Here is a 9,939-nt window from a genome sequence, read left to right as displayed (position 1 = left end):
TAGATGAAAACTCCACAGCTAACTTTATGCTCATCAAGGAATGATGGAAAAATTCTCCCGTAGGATGATAGATAATTGGGGCCATTGTTGTGACACAGTGGGTTAAGTCACCATCCAAGACACCAGCATCCCATATTAGAATGCCAGTGTAGGTCTCAGCTGGTTCACTTCCAGTCCAGCTCCCTGCTAATGCGCCTTAAAAAGCGATAGAAGGGGGCCAGCACTGTGGTGCAGCGGGTTAATGCCCTGGCCTGAAGCGTCGGCATCCCATATGGGCACCTCTTCCAATCCAGCTCTCTGCTATGGCCTGGGAAAGAAGTAGGAGATGCCCAAGTCCTTGGGCCCCTGCACTCGCGTGGGAGACCCAGAAGAAGCTCCTGGCTCCTGGCTTCGGATCGGTGCAGCAGCGCTCTCTCTGCTCTGTCTCTACCTCTCTCTGTAACTCTGTCTTTCAAATAAATAAAATAACTCTTTAAAAAAACAAACAAACAAACAAACAAAAAAAAAAAGAAAGCGACAGAAGATGGCTGAAGTACTTGGGCCTCTGCCACCCACATGGGAGACCTGGCCCAGTTCCAACCATTGCAGTCATTTGGGATGTGAGCCAGTGAATGGAAGATCTTTTTCTCTCTGTCTCTCCCTCTCTCTGTATCACTCTGCCTTTCAAATAAACAAAAATAAATCTTAAAAAAAAAAAAAAAGAGAGAAGAATCAGGAACAAGACAAGGATGCCCATTCCCCTACTTCTATTAAACAGAGTATTGAAAGTCCTAGGCAGAGTGGTTAGGTGAGAAAGGAAACAGAATTCATCAGGCTGGAATGGAGAAAGCAAAATTGTTTCTGCTTGTAGATTACATGATCTCATAAATACACAGACATTTAGAGCTAAGCAATCAATCCAGCAAAGATGCAGGATATAAAATCAACACACAAAAATCAGCAGCATTTATATATATCAACAATGAGAAATCAAGAAGGAAATTGTATTAGCTGCCATTACTGTAATGAAATACCTAATTCATGCCGCTTATGAAGGAAGGAGGTTTATATTTGCTCAGGGTTTGCAGTTCCACAATCTAAGATCAGGCAGCCCCAGTGGTTTGGCTGTCTGGTGAGACCAGAGGATAGCAGCAATAGGGTGTGTGTGGAGGAACAAGCACATGGTTGTTAATACCATGTGAAAAGAACCAGAGATCTTTGGAGAAACGCCTGCTTCTAGGACTGGGGCAGGAAATACACAAGATCGGACTGGTGCACCTTGTAGTACCAGAATGTAAGGAAGTGTTAAAAAGAAAAACTCACCGTGGTGAGATTGCATCAAAGGAATACAGGAGCTACCAAAGGCCAAATCTAGAACTATCTGAGCAACAAAACAAAGCAATATTCTGAATTTTTATTTATGTATATGAAAGGCAGAGAGAGAGAATATATCTCATCCATTGGTTCATTCCCCCAACGCCCAGAATAGCTGAGGCTGGGCTGGGGCTGAAGTCAGAAATGCAGTCCAGGTTTCAAATGTAAGAGCAGGAATTATTATCTGATGCCTCTCAGGGTGCACATTAGCAGGAAGCTAGAGTTAGGGGTTGGAACAAGGTATTGAATCTAGTTAACTCTGCTATAGTACAAGGACATACTAACTGTGTCTTAACTGCTAAGCCGAATACCCACCCTCATAGGGATTTCCAAGGAGATTTTTTTTCTTTAAGATTTACTTATTTATTTTAAAGTCAGTTACAGAGAGAGGGAGAGACAGAAAGTGATCTTCCATCAGCTGGTTTACTCCCTAAATGGCTCTAACAGTTAGCACAGGGCCAGGTGGAAGCCAGGAGCCAGGAGCTTCCTCCAGGTCTCTTACCTGGGTGGCAGAGACCCAAGTCCTTAGGCCATCTTCCACTGTTTTTTCCAGGTCCTTTAGTGGGAAACTGGATTGGAAGCGGGGCAGCTGGGACATGAACCAGCACCCATATGGGATGCCAGCACTGCAGGCGGTGGCTTTACCTGCTACGCCACAATACTGGCCCCACCAAGGAGATAGTTTTGACTGTTTTGTATTTTATGTTTTACCTAATGACTGACTTTAGAACCTCAGCCTGAAAAAGTACTGACCTCCAGTAGAGCCTATTATAGGGCCATCCACTGGGCAAGGCTCCTAAGCAGCAGAAAATGGTGCTTTTGGGGATGCAGTATTTCTGCAATCACTTGATGCCAAGATTGATACACTTACAGAAAGGTTGGTCACTGGTGCCACCCTCTACCTTCTCCCCAAACTTCCCTCTCCTGGCCTACTCTGTCTTTCCTAGCCCTGCCCCATACAACTTTGTAACCATCACCTGTTCCATTCATGCTCAACTTCTGTTCCATTTTAAATCTCTGCCCTTTCTTAATAAAGACCTCACACCAGAATACTACTAATCATTACTATTCCCTAAGACAGAAATGATTAAAAACCCAACTCTCCCCTCAGCACTGCAACAACCTGGTTCTGCTTCAAGCCCAAATAGCAGAAGCCAAGCTCCACAGTGGGGAAGCCAGGTTCTTAAGTCCCAGCCCTGCATTTCTGGATTCTTCTCCAATCCCTGAATTTCCAATTTGGAGGCGGCTGGAGGGAAGAGCAAGGGGTAGCATGCTATCCTGAAGAGTTTGAGCCCTTTATCCTACAGGTGTGGGGAGTGGCTGAAAGGTTTCCAAGGAAATCAGCTTCAGAATTTTGTCTCTGGGAGTCAGTTCGCTCTGTTGGCAGTGCAGTGGTTCTGCTGCCCTGTGATTTAATATAGGAAGAATTACTGCAAGCAATGAATGTGGAAGGGACTTGAAGGCTTGCAAACACTCCAGCCAGGGTCCCAGTCTTCCCTACCCCTGAGCGTGAGCAGCTTGGATCCCAGGACTTCCTGTGTCTGGGTCAGCACTGGTCCCTCTGGAGCTCCTGCCAGAACTGACATCACAGGAGCAGGGGATGTGGATGAAGTACTCGCTGTCCCCACCAGGAGAACAGTGGTCACTCAGGCACAGCTTGGGTCCATCCTAAGCTGGGAGGGGCAGAAGCTGATGTGATCTCAGAATACCAAGAAGCTAGAATAAAGGCAGACATGCAAGGTTCACAACTTCTGACCTAAAGAAAGCAAGTTAAACTAAATCAATACGCTTCCTAATCTTTGTCACGGTCTGGTAAACATAAAAAAGGACCACATACATCGGTTCAACTTGAGGAAGCTTGGATTCTTCTTCTTTTAAAAGATTTATTTATTTATTTGAAAGACAGAATTACAGAGAGAGAGAGACAGAGAGAGAGAGAGAGAGAGAGAGAGAATCTCCCACTCACTGGTTCACTTCCCAAATGGTTGTAACAGCCAGGTTTTGGACAGGCCAAAGCCAAGAATTCCATCCAGGAGAAAGGGGAAATTCTTCCACTGCTTTTCCAGGCACATTAAGAGTTGGATTGGAAGTGGAGAAGCTGGGTCTCAAACTGGTGCTCATATGGAATGTTAGTATTGCATGCAGTAGCCATACCACAATGCTGACCCCAGCTTGGATATTTCTAAATGGAGTTTTAGGAGTAATAATTATTACATGTCTTTGTATATATTCTTTTAAAAGTTTAAAAAGCAGAGAAGTATGACACAATTTAAGTATGGGATGAAAACAAAAATATAGAGTAGTTTTAAATATTGAATTTGTTTGGGGCTGGAGCTGTGGTGTAGCAGGTTAAAAGCCCTGGCCTGAAGTGCCAACATCCCATATGGGCGCTGGTTCTAGTCCTGGCTGCTCCTCTACCAACCCAGCTCTCTGCTATGGCCTGGGATAGCAGTGGAAGATGGCCCAAGTCCTTGGGCCCCTGCACCCATGTGGGAGACCCAGAAGAAGCTCCTGGCTCCTGGCTTCGCTGCAGCCATCTGGGGAGTGATCCATCGGACAGAAGACCTCTCTCTCTCTGCCTCTCCTGTCTCTGTGTAACTCTGACTTTCAAATAAATAAATCTTTAAAAATATTGAATTTGTTTAAAATGTCCTAATATCTGTAATTTTTTAATGAAAAACTAGGGCTTACTTCTTGGAGTATAACTTTTTCATAAAAAGTTTTATGTTTAAAAATAATTCTGGTTTTAGTTCCTGTACACAATACCTAATCAAGATGTTTTAAATGATGATCTCTTCAATTCTTGATACTCATCATGTACAAATAATGTTATGTTGCAAGAAGGGATGATAAAATGTAAAGCCATTTTTTTCTGTTCATATTTTTATGTAAGACTTCGTGTGGAAGTGTGTTATGCATATAAATACAAATATACAACCCAAGAGTGCTGCTGCACTAATTTTCACAAACAGCCGGCTCCAGATCAAGAAATTGCATCCCAGAAGCCCTATCCATGTGTTCTCCTACAGATACTCCCCTTCCCCTTCCATAGAGTGACTACCATGCTGATATCTCTAAGTGGGATTTATAGATAAGAGATTTCAAAAAGTTGGTGGAAAATGGAATTAAAAGATAAAAGTAAAAAATACACCTTATCTCTAAACACAACTCCATCAAATTCAAGACGCTTTTGTGAGTCATGATGCAAGCCATTTTATTCATCCCAAAAGAACTGGGAGTCTGGAAATCAAACCATGTCAATTCAGTCTTTTTTTTTTTTTTTAAAGCCTTATTGACATAAACAAAATTGATGACTTTCAAAGATTTTTTTAAGATTAGGAAACAAGAAGTCAGAAGGAGCCAAATCAGAACTGTGAGGCAGATGCCCAATTATCAAAACTCTCACAAAATGGTCCTTGTTTGATGAGAGGAATGAGCAAGAGCATAGTTGTTGTAGAGAAAGACTCTTGTGTAGCTTTCCTTGGCTTTTTTCTGCTAGAGCATTGGCTTTCTCAAAACACTCTCTTAATAAGCAGGTGTTACTCTTTGGTTCCTGGAAAGACAACAAGTAAATTTCCTGAGCATCCCAAAAAAACTATCGCCAAGACCTTTGCTCTCGACCAGTCCACTTTTGCTTAGATTGGACCACTTCCACGTCTTGGTAGCCAGTGCTTTGATTGTGCTTTGTTTTCAGGATCACATTGGTGATGTTGCATTTCATCTCCAGTTACAATCCTTGGAAGGAATGCTTTAGGATCTTGATCCTACTTTAACATTTCCTATCGAAATCTTTGCTCTTGTCTGCAGCTGTGCTAGGAGCAATAGTTTCAGCACCCAAGAGCACAAAGTTGGCTCCATTTTAATTTCTCAGTCAGAATTGTGTAAGTTAAACCAGCTGGGATGACTATGCTATTGACTATTGTTTCTGCTGTTCATTATTGGTCCTCTTCAATTAGAGCATGAACTACATTATTTTTTTTTCCTCACAAATTACATGAATGATTTGCTTCTGATTGTTTTATCTTCAACATTGTCTTGTTCTTTCTTAAAATGAGTTATCCATTTGTCAACTGATGATTTCTTTGGGGGCATCATCCCCATAAAAACTTTTTGTACAGCATCAGTGATTTCAATGTTCTTCTACCCAGCTTCATCATAAAGTTGTTTCAATTTTAGCAAGAATTCATATTGCTCTAATAGGGGCTCTTTTCGAACTGATATTTTTTCTTTTTTAGTGGCTTGAACTAAATCTTGTTCAAACATGTTATAAGTTAGTATGAGTTTATTTTGGTGCAAGAAAGTTTTGAAATCCACACATAATTTTTTTATAATATGCATGTTCTGTGAACTTTTTGAAGGTCTCTCATACACTTTTTTGCAGCTGACCTGTTTCTCCTAACACTGTATTTTTTATTTCATCCATGCTTTATTTTATGTAGCAATAGTTCATTCATTCTCAGGACTGTATTTGATTGGATGAAAATCCCACAACTTAGCTGTCCATTCTCCTGTTGATGGATATTTGGGTGGTTTCCAGTTTTTGCCTATTGTGATTGTGCAGCTATGCATAGTGTCTATGCATCTCTTTGTGCACATTTGCCTGCCAGTCTTCTGGGAATATGTGCGGGCTTGAAGTTCCTGGGTCACAGTGTACAGGTGGTACTAACTGACATGCCTATCAGGAGCCCAGAGCATGTCAGCTCTTTCATATCTTTGACAACACAAGGTATTGTCAGTTAAAGCCTTTTTTAAAAAATAAAAATAAAATATTCACAGGAGTTGAAATTATATTGAAAAGATCTAACAGCTTTTTGTCTTCCATTAACTATGGTAATATTGACTTTTTTTTCTGATGGTGTGAGTGAATTTTTAATCCAAAATAATTTAGCCATATTAAGTAAATAAGTGCTTTGAAATAACAAAGCTCTAATTCACAGCATGGGCAAACACCGTTAGGGGGAATCATACCAACACCAGCTGGGATGGCATCAAAAGGCCCACTCAGCTGCGAGTGAGCATTTTCTAAATAGATGAAGAAAAAGATTCAGGGCTTCTGCTTATAGAAGTAGTAGCAGAAGACCCCCGCCCCAATCTAGCCTTCCCCCATCCCTGTACCCCAAGGGCAGAGGGAGTCCAAGTCGTCCAACTCCCACGCGACCACTGGAGGTTGATTAATCATCTGAACTAGCACACCAAAGACGTAGAAGATACACTGCTATTGCTGTGGTCCAGAGCAAAAACCTGAGGCCCAGAAAAGTAGGAGATTGGGTCCAAAGCACAAGTGAGTGAGCATCGGAAGGAAGCCAGGAGCTGCACTTCCCGCTACTTTCTTGCTGCATAGCTTGCTTGCTCACAGAGGACAACTGACTTCTCTGTTTCTTTTTTCTTTTTTTGCTCTTTCTTGGTTTTTGTCCCCTTCCTGGTTCTCATGGTGAAGAGGACATCCTCTGACATCTCGCTGGAGGGCTGTCCCAGCTCTCCTAATGGAAGGGAGGAATGGGGGACTGAAAACAGAATTCTAAAGGGCGTGTCTTTCAGAAGTCCATTTCCAGGGGGCTGGCACTGTGGCATAGCGGGTAATGCTGCCACTTGCAGTGCCGGCATCCCATAAGGGTGCCGATTCGAGTCTTGGCTACTCCACTTCCAACCCAGCTCTCTGCTATGGCCTGGGAAAGCAGTGGAATATGGCCTAAGTCCTTGGGCCCTCGCACCCACGTGGGAGATCCAGAAGAAGCTCCTGGCTCCTGGCTACAGATCAGCACAGCTCTGGCCATTGTGGCCATTTGGGGAGTGAACCAGCAGATGGAAGACCTTTCTTTCTGTCTCTCCCTCTTACTGTCTGTAACTCTACCTCTCAAATAAATAAAATCTTAAAAGAAGAAATCCTTCAGTTTTCTCCCTTGTGAAACAGGGGAGATAATAATCCTTACTTTATGGGATCATTGTGAATATGAAATCATTTGATTAAAAAATAACTTAAAAACATGCACAGGGCCTGAGCTTGCTCCTTGCTAACACTATGAAGTGTATTTCCTTTATATTTTATCCTTTTATTTCCATTTTACTTCAAAGGCAGAGAGAGAGAGAGAGCGAGCCTCCATCCATTGATTCAATCCCAAAATTCCTGCAATAGCCTAGGCTGCGCCAAGCTGAAGCCAGGAGCCTGGAATTCACTCCAGGCCTCCCATATGGGCGGCAGTGCCCCAAGTCCTTGAGCCATCATCTGCTGGCTTCCAGGGTGCACCCCAGAAGGAAGCTAGAATTGGAAACAAAGCCCAGACACCTGAGCCCAGACACTCCCACAGGGGATGCAGAATCCCAAGAGGTATCTCAACCTCTGCACCAAACTATTGCCCCTGAACTTTTTTTTTTAACCCTCCCTGTAGATGAGAGGGCTGTTTTAAGTCTTCCTCCCTCTATACAAGTTCCAGCTTACTTACCTTTGTCATCATTTCAGAAGCACCTCTCACCCAGAGGCTCCAGTGTTTAAACAGGACTTTGGTATTTAGTGGGCATTAGTGGTGACTCAGCACAGAAAGGAAGCCAGCAAGGAATTCAAGTCCATCCAGCACCTGGTTTCTGGAAGAGAACAGCTGCAAGGTTCTGGCAGGTCTTGAATCTTCTCCTGTGTGAGTGTTACTGCGTCTCAAGCAACGAATCTACACGCACACTTAACTTTGGGGCTACAAATTATTTCTCACAGGTTTGGAGACCAGGAGGTCTGATTATCAGGGAGCTGGCATGGATTGGTTCTGGTGAGGGTCCTCTTTCTGGCTTGCAGATGGCCATCTTCTTTCTGTGTCCTCATACAGTGGAGAGAGTGACTGCTAAGTGCTTCTACTCCTGCAAGGGCCCTAATCCCAACATAAGGCTTCAATCTCATGATCTCCTCTTAACGTAATGACTTCTCCAAACCTCTACTTCCTTATATCATCCCTGCTCGGCCGGGTCTTAGCAACATATGAACACAAATGTAACTCTCGCTATTCACCCACTGTCTCCCATCTTTTTACTGTGATTATTTCACGCACTAGTCTGTCTTCCATGGGGGCCCTGAGCTGTTTGAGGGATGTGGGTCCCTTAAATCCACTGTTCCTGGTACATTCAAGCTTTGCTGAAAGAAGGAATGTAACTGACATCAGGAAAAAGCTGATCAGCAAGTCTAGACTTCCATTTTTGAAAATGTATTTAGTAGAAATTCTTCAAGCTGTTTCAGAAAACTGCTTTTATTCAAATGCACTGCATATGCTTGGAAATGTACTCAGACTAGATGGAAATTATTTTAACATGGAAAAAAATAGTTGCTTTTCAATGTGTGATAGCATGCAGTCACTCCCTCACAACTCAGTAAATTAAGTGACAACAACCACATAAGACATCCTGCTTGGGTTTATAAATATTTAAACAGAGAATCTGCTATTTTATTTGACGAGTTAACACATAAAGGACTAGAAAAGCAGAATTTGGGGCGTTGTGGTGCAGCGGGTTAAGCCACTGCTATCCCACATCAGAGTGCCTGAGATGAAGTCCTGCCTCTGACTCTGACCCAGCTTCCTGCTAATGTGCCTGGGCGGAAGCAGATGATGGCCCAAGTACTTGGGTTCTTGCCACCTGGATGGAGTTCCTGGCTCCTGGATTCAGCCAGGCACAGCCCCAGTTATCACAGACATTTCAAAAATGAAGCAGCAGATCAAAGTCGTTTTCTTTCTGTCTTTCAAATAAATACTTCTCGAATGCACTTCGAGAAGGCAAATGGAAAATTAGTCACAATAGAAACAAAGACCATTTAACTTCTTGATGTTCATTCTAAAGACATACAGCTTTCCTGAAGGCTCACTGACTTATAAGGGGAAAAAATTTAGGATCTGTCATAAGTAAAAGAGCAGTCCAGAGGCCGGCGCCATGGTTCACTAGGCTAATCCTCCACCTGCGGCGCTGGCACCCCAGGTTCTAGTCCTGGTTGGTGCACCGGATTCTGTCCCGGTTGCTCCTCTTCCAGTCCAGCTCTCTGCTGTGGCCCGGGAAGGCAGTGGAGGATGGCCCAAGTGCTTGGGCCCTGCACCTGTGTGGGAGACCAGGAAGAAGCATCTGGCTCCTGACTTTGGATCGGCACAGCGCCAACCGTGGCGGCCATTTCAGGGGTGAACCAACGGAAGGAAGACCTTTGTCTCTCTCACTAACTGCCTGTCAAAAAAAAAAAAAAAAGAGAGAGAGAGAGAGAAAGAGAGAGGGAATCTTCCATCTACTTGTTCACTCCCTAGATGGCCACAATAGCCTGAGCTAGGCCCAAGCCAGGAGTTTCTTCCTGGTCTCCCACGTGGGTGCAGAGGCCCAAGCACTTGGGCCATCTTCCACTGCTTTCCCAGGCTCACTCGCAGGGAGCTGGGACAAAAGTGGAGCAGCCAGATGAACTGGTTATGGCAGTCCAGGGCTTACCCAGCTGGGCCACAACGACCGTCCTATTTTATTCCATTTCAAGGGGCGATGCTCACTTTATACCATTTATGCTTACACGACAGAGACTGGCAGAGCTAAGCGCTGCGGGCAGAGGTGAACGCTGGAAAAGCTAGCAGGTGAGGCTAAGCA

The sequence above is a fragment of the Lepus europaeus genome, chromosome 10, assembly GCF_033115175.1.
Source record: "Lepus europaeus isolate LE1 chromosome 10, mLepTim1.pri, whole genome shotgun sequence".
Classification (NCBI taxonomy): domain Eukaryota; kingdom Metazoa; phylum Chordata; class Mammalia; order Lagomorpha; family Leporidae; genus Lepus; species Lepus europaeus.
This window is presented reverse-complemented; position numbering follows the sequence as displayed.